Below are 16216 nucleotides of genomic sequence, written 5' to 3'. Positions count from 1 at the left end.
ATTTCAGCATGAAAGTCAACTACAGAAGAAAGCATTTAAACATGTTATTGAAGAAACTGCCTTCAACTTTCACTGCCACTCCTAGTCACCAAAGAAAAGCAAAATGCCTGCTTTTGGTTTCATGTATATTCTTCATCTCTTTGTTGTTTAAAATTTAACTTGTAAGTTAAGAATTGCATTCACAAGCATAAAATAAAATAAAATAAAATAAAATAAAATAAAATAAAATAAAATAAAATAAAATAAAATAAAATCACAAAAGACTGTAACAATTTTATTTCAGATTGAGAAACTTATTGTCACAATACAACTGTTTGTAAAGCACAGTTAGGAAGCAGATGAAGAATACCAATACTCAGATTGTATACTCAGACGTAAGAAATTTTCAGTACAAATAGTTAACCACCTTTACCACAGCCACATTTAGTCCAAGCGCTGATAGTCCTGACACTGATTTCTTCTGCAGCTTTTTTGCTTCTGAAAAACAGAAATGCTACTACTTATTAATCATAAGGATGAGAATTCATTAACATTTCTAACACATTTTGAATATAAACAGAATATGAAAACAGATTTTGCTGTCAGTGGTAATTTTTGAGTTCAGAGTTAGTGAAATTACTGTCATCTATTTCAGATTCAGCCCAAGCAGGAGAAGAGATTGCCACTAAATAATGTGCTAAGTATTATTATCATGGTCCAATTATATCACATTATTTCACTTCTGTCCTCCAGCTTCAGTGTAATTAACTCAGAATGGCACAAAACCAGGGCATGGGGCAACTACAGAGGCTGTGTCACAAGACATAACACTTATTTCAGTAGCAATTTCTCTGGAACACAATCTTGCTATTTGCTATTATGGTAACCCACGAACAGACTTTTGTTCGCAAAAGTGGCTGATAGCCGTGCTGATATACTTAGTTACATGAAGTAAAGGAATTAATTAATTCATAATTTGCCCTTTGCTGTATGTTAGTCTTCATTTGTTACCACTATTCTGTTGTTTGATGCAAAAATCAATACCCTGCGATCAAGGATTAATCTATAGAATGAAGTTGTAGAGATTTACTTACATCAGCTTGGAAACAATTGGTTAAATGTGGTCAAATAAACAATTTTAGGTTATAACTATTACTTGAATAGACATAAAAGCTCTGTTTTCTTAGGCACTGAAAAAGCACACAATAGTCTTCCTTCTAAGAGCCATATTACTCCAGTTGAGGAAGGCATATTTATTGACTTAACATTTCCTTCTGATTTAGTGGATGCCAAAAGACAGCAACTGTAAATCTGTTTAAAAGAGTCTACAAAAGGTGAATGAATCAAAATCAGTGCATTCTGACTCAGTTGAATTACTCCAGGAGGCCTTAGAGGATACCTTACAAAGTGTTACAGCATCCACTTTTTAACATTATAAAATTAACTGCAGTCTCAAGTAAGGTACCTCAAATAAGATAAGGTTCTCCATTTATTTGAAAAAAAAAAAAAAAGTTAAGAAAACAACAAAGAGTGGGTTTCCTGTCTTTCCAAATGCATTTGCTGTATAGCCTACAATAAGAAGGCTCAGTCAAAGTCCTGCAATCTCTCTGGCCAGAAAGATACTCCTTTTCTTCAAGAACATGAAGCCAGAGACCTCTTTAGAGGTGTTTTTTGCCTGCCAAAAGCCCAGAAAATAAAAGTTCAGAACATCTGATAGCTGAGGTATCAGAACAAGCCAAAGGGATGTGAGAGACTCACATTGTGCTGGTGCTGGAATGGCATATCTTCAACTCATATCCCAGGTGAGCACCCAGCTGTCTCTTGTTTTTTTTTTTTCTCTCTGTTGGAGCTGTTCAATTCTGCATATAAAAAAAAAAAATGTGTTGGGCTGTAGCCATAAGCTTACATGCCTAGTCATGGGACTTAATTTATTTATGCAGAGCAGACTGCCTCCGCCAGAAGACAATGAGAGAAACCCACTTTGAATAACCAATAGTCCAGCCATTAAAGCATTCACTGGGGAAGCAGGAATGCATTCAAACACTCCCAGCAAATGACAAAAAGGAGGGACTAGGACCTGGTCACTCATATAGATGTCTAGGCACTGGGATTTTCCAGAAGTAGCCATGTGGTCCTAACTGACTGGATAAATGTGTCTTGAACAGAGCTAGAGCATTGCACCTCATTTGTGAAACAGTGAGGGACAGCTTTGTAAAGCACTATGTCAAAGTGGCTACTGCTTCCTCTAGAGTAGGTGTTTGATAGAAAACAGGGTATTAAGATGATTAAGTACCAATCCATTAATGATTTAAAGGAAATGTGGTTCAAAATAGGTAGATTTGGGTGCCTAAAAATGCAGAAAGGTACCACATAGGATGAAGAGTTTTCTAGTACCCTTTAAGGGAGACAACACACAAATTAAGCCAGGGAGGGGAAAGGATGCTCAGCTCCGTCCCAGGGGATGGGAGGAAGCCTCCTGCCATCTGCAGACCCAGGGGAGCTACAGGGAAGCAGCAGAAAGCCAGTTGGATGCTTACCGAGGCAAGATTCAGGGTGTCACACCAGGTCTGCCCACCAAAGACTTCCCTGCACCACACAGGGGCCTGCCCAGCACCTCCTGAAGAAGACTGCAGCAGACAATGGGAAATCAGGACCTGCTGATCCCTGGCTCTGTAAGTCCAGCCACACACACTGCATCTTTTCAGCAAATATTTCCAGTAATGATTGCAGTGACAGAAACAGGATCTACTCTGAGCTGCTCACAAAGCGCAGGACGAAATGCATTCACCTGGGAATGTCATTACAAGGGATAAATCTATCAACTGATGCTTGAAGTCACCTCTTTTTTCCGTGACTTAAAATCACATGGCAAGATTCCCAGTAGAGATACAAATGCCCCCAGGAGTTTCGGGCAACTGCAGCCATTGTAGAGAAAGTCAGAGGAATTCACAAAGCTGCCATTTAACCCCAGGTCCTTAAGGGTCTGACTTCTCCAAAGGTTTGCTTCCTAGGCATGTCTGAATGCCTCAGGTTACAATACACCCAATTGTTTACACCTATCTCCCTGTAAGCCTGGACTCAGCTCACAAAAACTGGCCTTTCCATGCCTTCAGGGCAATGGCTTTGGTCTTGGAGCTACAGAAAACCCAGAGGTGATCTTACACAGCTGAGACGTGCCTAATCCAGGGCGCAGAGCCTCCTCTTGCACCACCTGGGAAGGAGCCCTGCCTCTTGGGCTGGGGCCTGACTGCTCCACTGCTGCCGGGGGTTTGGTGGTGGCATTGCACTGGGAAGTCCTTCTCACTCAGCTCCAGTGACTACCCTCATGCTGAAATCTGCCTCCTGAATCCCGTCCAGAACCGCTCTCTGAGGTAATGAGGTCTGGCAAGAGGGTTTTTTGTATCGGCTTCCTTCCTTACAAAGAGCTCAGGCTGATCTCTCACTGCCCTGGCTGCCTTGCTGGTCCTTCTGAGCATAACCATGCCATTAATCTCACACTACTAATACATACCTACTGATTATTTGGAGTTTTTCCCACTGTCATACAGAAAGTCTCTTCCATCCAAGGAGCTAAGGTTGTTTATTGACCAGTGGGTTTTCTTGAGATTTAAAAAATTCTTGCAACATACTCAATTAACTTTGAAACAGTCATGTTACATTTTTGTAACAATGACAAACTACTTCCTGAGCAAAACAATGAGATGTCAGCATATTCACAATGTTTCAACATAATGTGCTAATCCATTTGTATCCACAATGTTGTTTCTAGAAAAAAAAAAAAAAAAGAGGGAGAGAGAGAGAAAGAAAGGAAAAAAAATAGTAAACCAGCATAATGCAAAGGGTACTTTGATTTATTTTTCTTTCTATTTTTCCTTTTTTTTTTTTTTCGGTTAAAAATATTCCAGAGCACACCCCAAGTCAGTCTTGATAATTCATAAGTGAGACCAATTAGTTTCTCAAGATGGGAGGTCAAAATAAACAAAGAGAATATCATAGTTCAGAAACAAGGCACTGTCCTTCTTCTGGGAGGAGAGCAGCATCAGCAGGGCTAAAGATGTTGGCCTCGTACAGCTTATCCTTTTCTACTGTATTGCAGAGAGTTATCACCTTCCTGTTATTGCTTCGGAGCTCGAGTACAGGAGACAGATTTATTTCCCCCAAAGCTTAGGAGGTATCCATACCCTCCAGTTTTCTTCTGTGCGACTGGTTACATTAAAAATTGAAAGGGGCTAATATGCCCCTGCATGGAATTGCCATGGGCCAGCAGAGCAATGAGTTGCAGAGGGACTAAGCAAGCAAAGGTGTCATCAATGACGATTTCTCTTCCAGCTCTGGGATGCTGCACACTCAGACTGAGAGTTGTTCTCTTCCATTGCTGGAGAAAGAGGAAGCAGTAATTGTCTCCTGGATTTTGGTGCAGAGCACCTTTCAGAAGCACTGCGACAAAATACCCTAATGCCTCAATTCGTCCACTGGACCCTGCAATCACATTGCACCTGGATATTGTTAGATGTGATTTTGCTTCACTTCCATTTTTACTACTATGGCCAAAAACTGTCTTCTTCTAGCCAGTGCCTTAACGTACATGCAAGGAACAAGTTCCACTAACTGCACTGCTATAAAAACATACCCACAAGCTAGCAAGAATTATATATGGGAAGTCTCTTTTGAAGAACTCCACTTGGGAAAACCTGTTAAGATAGTCTTCAAAGATAATTTGGAAAGTCTTTTGGAGGAGATAATGGCAAAAGGAAGGAAGAAGGCTCAGCTGCAATAAAAGAAGCTGGAGAATTCTTCCAAAAGTTATTTCTGATCATTTCTTCCAGGAACAAAAAAAAAAAAAAAAAAAATCCCCTCTGGATAAATTCAGCTTTCTGGAAAAGTGTTTAAAATTAGCACATCCATTTTACTGGCAGTTTGCTTTCCAACATAGATAAAAGGTAATGACTGACATGAAGTGCATGAAATCTTCTCACTTATCCACACCTCTGGAAACTATGCTCAGGTCTACTTCCTTCCCAGCTTCAGTGAGGCCCACATTTTCACTCTGACATAATCTTTCCCATGTGTTCAAAAACTGAAGGTCTCTTTGTATCTGGAGAATAATCAAGTATGCACATGCCCTGAAGATGTAAAGTTAATTTGCATCTAAGGAAGACCTACTGGAATTCAGGAGCAGATCTTGGCACGTTTTTTTTCAGCCGTTGATTATACATCTGCCTGCACTTCTTCCTGACAAAACACCCCCGAAATCATGTGTGTTATCGGAGTGCCAGCATGCCAGCCCCGGCATGCATGAAGCATCTCAGAGGCTCTCTCTGTGGCTGTGGCCTGAGGCTGAGTCAAGCAGCCAAAGAGCAGGAGCAGGTCACAGCAGCCCAAAAATCATAGGAAAAGCTCGTTCAAGCAGAGACAAAGCTGATGGCTGGCTGATGACCTGGAAGAGAGCTTTTATACCAGCCAGGTGGAAGCCGTGGTGCAAGATACAAGTCAGGAATATGGCAATAAGCTTCACTTGGCATAAGAGGAGTGGGTAATGCAGCCATGTAGCCTGGACTGGAAGGCATGCTTGACCCTGAGCTGTCAGAGCTAGCTTCTGCACTAGCCCCAGGATGAGGGTGTTGCTGGAGCTGCTCTCTGCCAGCCAGCAGGGAAAGCAAGGCAGCAGTCGCAGAGACGAGCAAGGAGCCTTCATTCTCCTCCCCAAGCAGACCTGCCCTCCACCTCGGTGAAAAGAAAGCTGGTGACAAAGCGGGTCCTGGGGCAGGAAATGCAAGGGCATGCCTTGTGTCCGTGCCAGGTCCTCTGAACTGCGAAGATATTTAGCTGGCATTTCAGGCAACATTTATTTCGCCTGTGTCTCTGATAGTGTCTTCATTTGCTTTTCCTCTCTGAGCATCACCTTTTCAGTTAAAGTGTCAGTTTCTGGGGGATTTACAATCAGAGGAAGTAGGCACCCCTAAAAAGAAATGAACTAGGACCTGTGTCTTCTCACAGTGGAGTCAATATTCTAGCAAACCCCCTCTTTCTGTGTTCATTGAAAAGCAGGGGAAAGAGAGGCAAAGAAGTGACTGCCTTCCATCCTTAAGAGTACGGTAAATCTCCTACAAGGAAGGGTCCAGGTCAGCACTTCTGAGCAGAAAGTCGCTGCCTTTCACCTGCAACACGAGACTCTTCATCTCTGTGGCAGTGACAAAACCTGCCCCCGGGCTGCCGGACCACTGCAGTTTGGGACACAGGACTTTGAAATGGTTGGGCTTTATACTAATTTAGGGGATATGAAATGCAAGAAAAAGCACTCGCAGCACAGGGATGAGCCAGTCCTCTTTGTTTCTGTTTTTCCCAGATTCCCTACTGGGAGCAAGATACATGGGGTGGACTTCTAAATGTCTCAGGCTGCAGCCATTTTAGAGCCCTTTATTTCTGACAAAATCCTTTAAAGGAAACAGTAAAGGCCACAGTGTGAGGGAAGGTTGGCACAGTCCAATGTTGCTGCGTCCACTAGTCCAAGATGCTTCCCAAAAATCTGAATTCAATTTCCAGGATGCTGAATGGTTGCTTGCCTAGTGACAATGTACCAGCAGCTTCATAAGCTTTTTATTTTCCGTTAAGAAACCAATTGCCTTGAATTCTGGATGAAAATTAAAACAACCCAGCTCCCTCTTACTGTTTGTTCATTGTTTGTAAGCTGTTCTGTATTTGTCCTGTTCAGTGAGCTATTGTTCCATAGGGGCACTGCAAACCTCCGCAAGCACAAACTCAAACCACATTGTGAATAGCACATGGCTTTGTTTAATCCAGCATCTACCCCTCAGCTTCAGCTGGAGAGGCAGCCTGCTGGAGCAGCAAAGTGACCTGCCTGGTTTATCACCGACATTAAAGGCTGCCCGCTGTATTCCGGTGCCAGGCCATTGTTTGCTTTATTTATGTTTATGTTTTTGAAAATGAAGCAACACAAAATGCTTCACCACGTTGACTTGTCGGGGTTGCAGGGATGCTTTAAGGGTTTCCAACCACTAGTTAAATCAGCATTGTTCTGTTAAGCTCTGCTAGGCTGTTACAGTCCCCAAACGCAGGCTGCTGATGCCCTCTGCTGCTTCACTGCTGTCTGTTTGAGGGCTTTTTGTTGTTTCTGTAGAGAGAGATTAAGCTACTAGGTATCATTTTCGCTCCTAATGAACATGTGTGCCTTGTCAACAAGCTATTGCAAATACTTTTTCCAGCTCAGAAATCTGCTCCAGGCAAAACAGCAAACTGTTCATCACTGTGCTTCCAACTTCAGTTTAAATTGTAAGAATCCTAAGTCTCGTTTTCTTTTCTTTTTCTTTTTTTTTTTTTTTTTGATAACATGCTCCATCAATATTTCAATAGCTCATTCAGCAATTCAGCATCACAGAACCAGATAAGAGGACATTATAATAAAAATACCAACCATAAAACCCTTTAATTCCACTATAATTTATGGAAACCAAACTAGTCATCACACTGCCCTGGCTATACACTGTACCTTTGAAAAATGGCATTACTTAAAGTTTGGCTATGACAGGTATATCATGACCACTCCTACCCACTTGCACACTCATATGTGCCACAGGCACACACATGCATGTGGCAGCACACAGCACCAGCGTCCTTGCATGGGGAACCAAAATTGTCCTCACGCGGAGCATGGCTCTGACAGCAGGGAGGTGACCACAGCCGCCAGCGGGGAGGGCAACGGCTGGTTCCTCGCTCGGAGGAGCCAACTTGTCTGATCCCAAAGAAGGACAGTAATGGGAGGGAGGGAGGAAAAAAAAAAAAAAAAAAGAGGTTTCTTTCTTCTGTATGGATAAGCAAACCTTGCTAGCATAGAACTTGAAGCTAGCATCTCTCTGTAGCAACAGGGTGAAGTTAGCTTTGTGGGATGATGCTGCAGCACTGTCACCCATTTTGATCTGAGCAGTTAGCCAAAATCTGGGGACAAACATATTGTTTCCATTAGGGGAAGTAATTGATGAAGAAATCAGATATTTTTCTGATGCGCTCCTATTTTTCTGCAGAGAATGTACAAAGCCCTGTTTCCCTTCCCCCATTGTGTTCAACCAGCAGGAGACAAGAATTTTCTGTTCAAAACTCCAAAACGTTTTCCAGCTAGGACTCTTCCTGAAGACTGTTTCTTACCCTTTTCCTCATGGACACATTGCAAATGTGGCTTTGGCTGCCAGCAGCCATTCTTGCTGGCTCTTTCGTCTGCATATCTGCCTTGCTCCCTGCGCTTCTTGCTGGCCACGGGAGCTATCCTCACTGCCCCCTCAGCAGCAGCCCATCCCCAGCTGTTTGGCACACTGCTTTCATTACATGTTCCCCCATTTTCAAGATTGAAAACATGGAAAACAACAGTGATGTGGAGCTCTGGGTGGCTACAGGCAGGGCTGAGCTGAGGTAAGGATGTCTCTGCACAGCCTACCCTGCCGTCGCTCTCTTGTGCACACCCACCTTGGTAGGACCATGTCTTGGCCCCTGCATTTGCGTTTTGCCCTCGGTGCAGGCAGCCTGGCTGCAGAGCACTGACTGCTAAGCAGCCCCCTTGAAAGAAGCTTTCTCTTTTTTTTTTTTTGTTTGTTTTTTGTTTGTTTGTTTGTTTGTTTTCCCTGAACAAAGGATGGCTTCCTGCCTCCGTGATGTGAGACCTTGCTCCAGCCCCAGCACCGTGTTCTAGCAGCCCTCCAAACAGGGCACGTGAAAAAAAGTGATTTCTGTCAGTGTTCAGTCCCTGAAATACAGATTTCCGCTCATTAGCAGATACTAAATTAAAAGTTGATAACCAGGTGGGGAAAGCAACTTAGAGAGATGAGCCCTCCCTCAGGGCACAAAGAAATCTGCCCCGGCAGAGAAAAACAAAGTCTGAAAACAAAGCAGAATAAATAAACCTTCCCTCACTTCTGCAAACTGCACACAGCTGTAAATTCAGTGCTTTCTGGAGAAGGTCATGGAGTCCATCTGCTAATGGGTTTCCTGCCTGAGGGTATTTACAGGGAGAGTATGTTTGATGGACAAGGGCCATCACGGGTGAAAACAATCTGACAGTGGAAAAGATGAAAGCGGAGGGTGACCAGAGCAGCAGCCTTTGAGGACAAGTCATGGTAACAGCTCTGACCAAAGGAGCAGACCCTATGCAGGGTCTGAACAAAGAAAGATGCTGGAAGACATACAGCTGACGAGGACTGACATAAAAACTGCACCAGGAGCAGGAAGCTGGAGTGGGAGGGAGGAGCAGGCAGGCGTGGTGCCGTGCTCATGCTGCGAGGAAGCCTGCAGCTGGAGAGATACCTTGCTGGAAGCCACCTCAGGTAAATAAAAAGCAGATTGACAGGAGACCCACAAGTCTGATAAGATTATGGAGAGCAGTAAAATGTTGATCAAACCTGTCTCTTTTATTCCTTTTCAACTGCTTACGTCAGAAGGTGGAAATATTAAGAGCTGGTGAAAAGTGTCATGTGGGAAAAGTGGACAACGGCTTTTTTGTCTTTCAGAGCACAGAGACTGCATACTCTGAAGCCACCTACTGGCTCTTGATCTGCACATCTCACACAGATAACATCTGTTTATCTGTCCATAGTTCTATATCACTTTGATCATCCTCCCTTGTCCTGAGTCTCTACACTCCCTCCCTGCTGCCACGACCGGCGCTGCCAGCAGGACAATGTGTTGCAGCCAGCGTCGTGGGTACACCTGTCAGGGACTAAACCCCACTGTTTCCTTCACCCTGATCATTTGATGGAGGTGGAGGCAATGGTTTCTTTTTGGACACAGTTTTGAAATCCAGCTGCAGAGCCTGCTTTATTTGGCTACACCTGCTTGCGCCCCACTTCTACACCAAGCACATGCAGTGACAAACACAGCAGATGCCCTCCTGCAGCACAGAGGACTTATCCAACATAACTCTGCCATGATTTTTAAATCCTATTAAGTCAAGCCACTGCCAGGTGTGACATTTGAGTCCATGCTTTGATGCAACCCAAAGGCTTAGCAGGACAAACAAGCTTTTTGCTCCTCTCCTCATGGCTCCAGCACAGTGGGAAGCAGTGAAAACAATATTCTCCGAGGAGACCTCACTGTCGCTCTCCTCTTGGCAAATGCTTTCAGACTGCTTCTGTCACTGTTTGCAAAATGTGTTTGGGGTTTTTTTGTTGCTGTTGATGTTGTGTTTTTTAGGTTGATGTTGTGTTTATTGCAAGAAAAAAAAATGCTTGCAATAAACTCACGCAGCTGGCAACTTACTTGCCTTTCTCATGTTTCCCCCCATAGTACAAGCATTGTTTTGCACTTCCTCGCAGGCCACTCTGTTTTTCATTAGTCTGTGTTTGTCCCTCTCTTTATACAGGGTAACTCAGCTCCATCACCATTACGCTTTCAGTTTTCCTGTTCACCTCTCTCCTAGTTTGCTGCCACAGAAGGTGCAGTTAGCACAGCGTGATGTGGCTCCATCAACGGTCCACAGCACATCTGCTTCAGATGCATCGGCTCTTGGTCTGCAATAGCAAGGAGGACCAGATACCCATACTGAGGTGCTCACCTTCCTTGGTGAATTTGGCCCCTGGGTGCATGCACCAGAAGGGAAGGCAGGGGGGAGGCACTGTGACCGTGCCTGGAGCAGGAAGGCAGCCAGGAGGGAGGCCCAGCCCTGGGATCAGCAAGAGACTTCGAGACTCACAAAGCTGTAGAGAAAGCTGGTTTCTTCTGAACCTTTCAAGCCAACTTGAAATGGGAGCAACCAGCAGCCCCTTTCCATGCCATAGGTACATTCATGACCCTGAGGCACTATGCAGATGGCAGCCTATCTCCTCCACTCTGCTCCCAGAGCTGTGTCCCAGGCTCGGTCTGACAAGCATTGCAGTCTCTTCACTGAGAGTAGCTCTGAGGAATGAGGCTTCAAGCTGCTGTTGACACTTGCTCTGTCATACAAGTTTCTCAGGTTAACCAATATTGACAGTCTTTCAAGTGCTTCCCATTAGCTTAAACTGCTGGCAAGCAATGACATCTTTTTTCATGTGTAAGCACTAAAAGCCCATGTGCAATTTATTAACATTTTACATTTATTTATACACTAAAAAAGCAAACAGGTAAGAAGTATTCACTTCAATCATGTTAGAAGCAGTCAGTTAACGTAGCACCTAACATTTTGCTCCAAGATCTAGACTGTAATTTTCAAGATGACCCTTGGAAAACTGTCACTGAAGCTACTCATTAAATGTATTTGGACACTGGAAATAGCTGGTTGTTAATGACAATTGCTTTTGAAAGAGTACATGATGTCTTAAGTGGTATCTATAGAATTAAGGTGTGTCCCATGGTACTCTTTGTTCATTTTTTGATGACTTTGTGATCTGACATGCAAATTGATATGCAAGTCAGAAAAAGACTGCCACCAGAAAACAGCCTGAGGAAGCCAGAATCACTATTAGGACATCTCCCCACCAAGACACTGCTTGTGCATACAGCTGGGTTGTCCATTCCAGGCATTTTAATTACCCCACCAGTGATCACAGCCTGGTCCATGGTGGAGTGGACATCAGATGTGTCCTCCTATACCACGAGATGTGAATGTAACCCTGGGTCTGCCTTTGTCCTCTGTTTCGGGGGGGGGGATGGACACAACAAATAGACTGGCTGCAATATCCCACCAGCTGAACTGGAGCCTTCCAAGCCCAGTCCTCTGAAACTGGGCAGAAATTGGATTGCTGCCCTCTGGCTGAAAAGCCAGCGCGAAGCAGAATGGCTCTGCGGGCATCCTACAAGGGCAATCTCATTCAGGTAATGAACAATTAAATGCCTATTTTAAACTCTTTTTTCTCTTCCTCCCAAAAGAAAGCTACTGCTGTCATGCTTGCTTAATTAGAAAATTTAAATCCCTCAAATTCACTGACGGTTCTGAGATGGAGAAAAAAATGGTCAATTAATTAATTAAAAAAACCAGTTGTGGAATGGTTGTTCTAGCTGTTTTTTTTTTTGTCTTGCTTTGTTTTCTTTATAACTATGTACTCCCACATTCACCTGGTTATAGGGAACATCCCTTGGGGAATGCTGCAGCCCTACACCTGCAGGATGTCAGCTCCGGAGTAGGTGTTCAGAGGACTTGCAATCTGTGAATCCAGATGGGTGCAATGAACTTCAGGTTAAGTCTGCATGTAAACAGTATGCAAGGGATGGCATAATCCTCCCTGTGGACTTTTTCCAAATTAATTCGAAAAAGCCCTATTTCAGTCCTCCAATAAACCCTGGGATGTGAACCCACTGAAAACACTGGCTCCTGCAAGAGCTGGATGGATTTCAGCTTAGGTATCTAAGCTCTTAGGTAGGTATCTACCTTATACTTAGGTGTGTAAGCTCTGTGGTAGACCTGTATATCTGTGCCAACAAGAAACATATTTTGGGGGGGAAAAGTAAAAGAGGTGGGTGTAGTAAAGAAGACAAAGCACATGCCTGAGGATGACTGTGGGCACCACACACAGCCAGCATTCACCCAAAATAGTGCTGGGCTCAAGTGCTTGGAGAGAAAATCTTCATATGATAAGTGTTAGCTGGCTGTACTTACATCTGTTTGAAGGCAGGCACTTAATTAAATGCTCAGTAAAGAAACAGCTACATTAACTGTGCTGCCCTTTGCGTAGCACAGTCTTAGAAAGCATTTGCAGCTTGAAACCTAAAAATAAGGTTTCACATGAATGATTCCTTTGTAACTTGTGAAATTAATAACCGCGTGTTAATAAAGGCTAACTCAATTCTCCCTCCAACAAGAAGGTCAGGTCTGGTTTTAATCACTAGTAAGGTCTAGACCAAGAATATTGCCTAACTGCAACCCAGACGCAGACGGGGATGGGTCGCGGTGGGAGAGGAGTGCAGGTGAGAGCAGGGTCCCCGTCACCACACCTCTCCCTCCCTGGCTCCTCAGCAGTCTGAGGTGGAGGCCTCATCCCCAAACTGTAAATTCTGGAGCCATCCTTTGCCAAAATTAAGCCAGCAAGCATAGTTTGCAGCTTTCTGATAATAATCTTTTTCATTTGCCTTTACAGCCAGAGGGGGACTACGTGAGTTAGTTTTTTACCTTCTCAGTGTACTTGACAGTGAGCCGATGACTTGGACCTGTCTTCTCCAGATTTCACATCAAACACTCAAAGGGATTTTGAAGAAGGTCAAAACTACTCAGATCGGAGAAAAGGCTGATATTAACCCAACAGTTCTGCATAAGCATTTATTTTGATTATTTGCCTCCACCGGCTGGAGGCCCCATTTCCATATAACAATTAGAGCACAGACCTGTCTTTAACTTCAGCGGGTCTTAACTCTGCGCAAATATAAACCACAAAGTCATTGCTTTACTGGTTTTTCCCTCCTCAATTCCACATCATAAAATTCCCCATGGAAGCTGGGGAGTCTGCAGCTGCCCCATAGATCCTGGATCAGGTCCATTCACATATGAAAAATAATTTCCCTATCTCTTTTATTTTTTTTTAATCTAAGCCAAACTTTCAGATTAGAGGTCTGCAATTACATATGCCAAAAAATTGTGTGCATTTACTGTCATTATGGAAAAGTTCAGGTGTAAGCTGTATTATAGATCTTTTTTCAAAGTGAAAGTACTTTTCCACCAGTTACCAGACTTTCCTAATTAAAAATAAATAAATAAATAAATAAATTATGCACAGAACTTTAAATAGACCTAGAATTAAATTAAGAGCATGACTCAGGACTCAGAATAGATAATGCATAATGCTTGATGTGGTTCACTTGTCAGACCTTAGCCCTGACAAAAAGTGGTTGTCATAAAGAGTCAGAAGTCTTTGCCCAGAACCATTTATTTTTTATCAATAAGGTCTGGAGATGTTAGTCTGAGAAAAAAAAAAAAATATATATATATATATATATTAATTTAAATAAAATCACACCACTATTTCAAAGTTAGGCAATTGTCATTGGAAAATAATATGTATACCAAAAAGTAAGTGCAACTGACATTGCATATGATCCTGGTGTGTGGCTAGCGGCACTGTATCTGCTCAGCAGTGTAATTGCAATTTCCAAGGCTCTAAAAGCAGCAAACAGCAAACCTGCATTCAAAGACTGCAGTCTCCTAACTCCAGTGACATTCACCTCTAGCAAGGTGCTGAGTTGTTTTAACTAGTGTGAATCTGCTGTATGAAAAAACTCAGCAGGAAGAAAATATATGTATTTTAGTCTCTGCAGGTCCCAAATACAGTTGCAACAGTGGGATATAACAGTGTAATGTGTTTACTTACCAGAGGATACTTTGGATTCTCCTTTAGACTGCCTGAAAAGATGCATATAGAGTATTTCGGTGAATTGTTAGATGGACACTGAATTTAGACCAGCTTTTGTAAAATCCTGTTATAAGATAAATATGATTTGTCATTATTCAGTCAGTTGTATAGAGCAGCTCACATGTTCATTACATTGCAGGTACAGATAGACTATGACAAAGAGAGTACATCCTAACTAAATTTTACATCTTGACAATTCCAATTGTCCAGTTTCGTGAACAGGCCAAAATCGGAATCTGAACCAGGAGGTTTTCTCTTTCTTTTTGTTTTTCAGTTGCTATCATCCCAAAGAAAGGCTTAGATACAGACATCTTACCTTTCCTTCATCAAAAAATCTGCCCAACACCAGAACTCCAGTTATTTTCCTGTACAGCCTGCTAGGTTGCAAAAACAATTCCTTTTTTTTTTTCAGAAAAAAAAAATATGTGTACAGCAAAAAGTTGATCTACATATTTCAGCTTTCATTAGGCAATCACTTCATTTTCAGATAAACCATTCTATTTTTTTGCTTGCTTAAAAATATCACAATAGCCTTCTTCTTGTCTACCAGAACTCACAATAAAGTCAATACATGTGCCAACACTGTAGTGTTAAAACCTGGTGTTGAGAAGTATTTATATGCACTGCCAACTTTGGGGGAAAAAAAAAAAAAAAAAAAAAAAATTTTGAATCTACCTGGCATTTTTCTCTTTCCAGTTGCACAAATAATGAAAACAAAAACAAACAAGCAAACCACACCTATCTTTTAAAGCAGCTAAAGTATTCAGGATATTCAGAAGTAAACTGAAAAATATGATGCTGCGTCTACATATTTAGCTACCTATATTTCTGCTAGATATTCTTTGTTAATGCAGAGCTCTCAGGCTTTGAAATTAGTGGTGTAACCAATTTGTGCAATGGTGGTTTTCCGAAAGCTTTTCAAATCTGTGGTGCAATTGATGGTGGCTTAGAAAGATTTAAGCTCTGAGCTTATACCTGTAAAAATGACCTCAGGCCTCTTCAAGTATCTGAATTTGGTCAAATAAATAATCTACCACTGAGTAAATTAGGACAGCACTGCAGTGTGTTGGGAGAAGAGATGACTGGTCGACCAACTGCTGGCCTGAAGGGAGAAAAGATGCAGAAAACTGTAGAGGATATAGCCACTAATGAAGCACTTGCCTGAGGACCTTGACCAGAGTGGTTCATTGTCTCAGTGAAGATATACCAATGCCAGATGGCCCCATTAGTCTTGCTAGAAGCCCATGAGTGGGATGGACCCAGATGGGATGATCTAAGATGGGCCCCACATAGTAATGTAATGTTGTACTGAGATCCCCTACTCACTCTGAGCTTTCTGACCCCCTTTTAATGGCCCTGGGTGAAGAGCCGTGGTGGTATACAGGCTTTCCACAGTATTTTGATTTCCACTACACTGCATGCTCTGCAGACGCAAGCTTAGGTGACTAACCTCCCAAAGTTGCCCACCTTGTCATCGATTGCAGGGCTGACCTCAAGCCAGCAGTCTGTTGATACAACACTGGAGTCACACAAGCAGGAATCTGGTCCAAACTATAAAGTACTTTCTGTTTCTGAGGTATTACAGGAAGGTTGTAGAATTGTTGTTTCATGAGATTATAATGCATCATTATTTTTGATGACCACAATTACGCTAAAGAAAGGGGGGGGGAAATGTGTCTTAGAGCAATGTAGTGATGTGACTTAGACTGGAATCATAAAATCTAGAATATCCTGAGTTGGAAGGGACCCATAAGGATCATCAAGTCCAACTCCTGGCATCACAAAGGGCTATCCAAAATTTCACGCCATATGACTAAGGGCACAGTCTTAAACTCCGACAGGCTTGGTGCCATGACTACGTTCCTGGGGAGCCTGTTCCAGTGTGCGACCACCCTCTCAGTGAAGAACCTCTTCCTGAT

At 42.8% G+C, this 16216-nt stretch overlaps 1 long non-coding RNA gene across 1 annotated transcript; it reads right to left on the bottom strand.

Annotated features, from left to right (window-relative positions):
* Window positions 1–201: 201 nt before the first annotated feature.
* On the bottom strand, window positions 202–2608 carry LOC308186100. The gene is made up of 3 exons (XR_013943913.1): window positions 2517–2608; window positions 1738–1838; window positions 202–477 (listed from the first exon to the last, which is right to left on the bottom strand). It is a non-coding gene; the product is annotated as an uncharacterized lncRNA (long non-coding RNA).
* Window positions 2609–16216: the final 13608 nt, after the last annotated feature.

Source organism: Anser brachyrhynchus (assembly GCF_964034855.1).
Source record: "Anser brachyrhynchus genome assembly, chromosome: Z".
NCBI lineage: Eukaryota > Metazoa > Chordata > Aves > Anseriformes > Anatidae > Anser > Anser brachyrhynchus.
The sequence above is the reverse complement of the archived record's forward strand: the minus strand, read 5'-3'. Positions and strand labels throughout refer to the sequence as shown.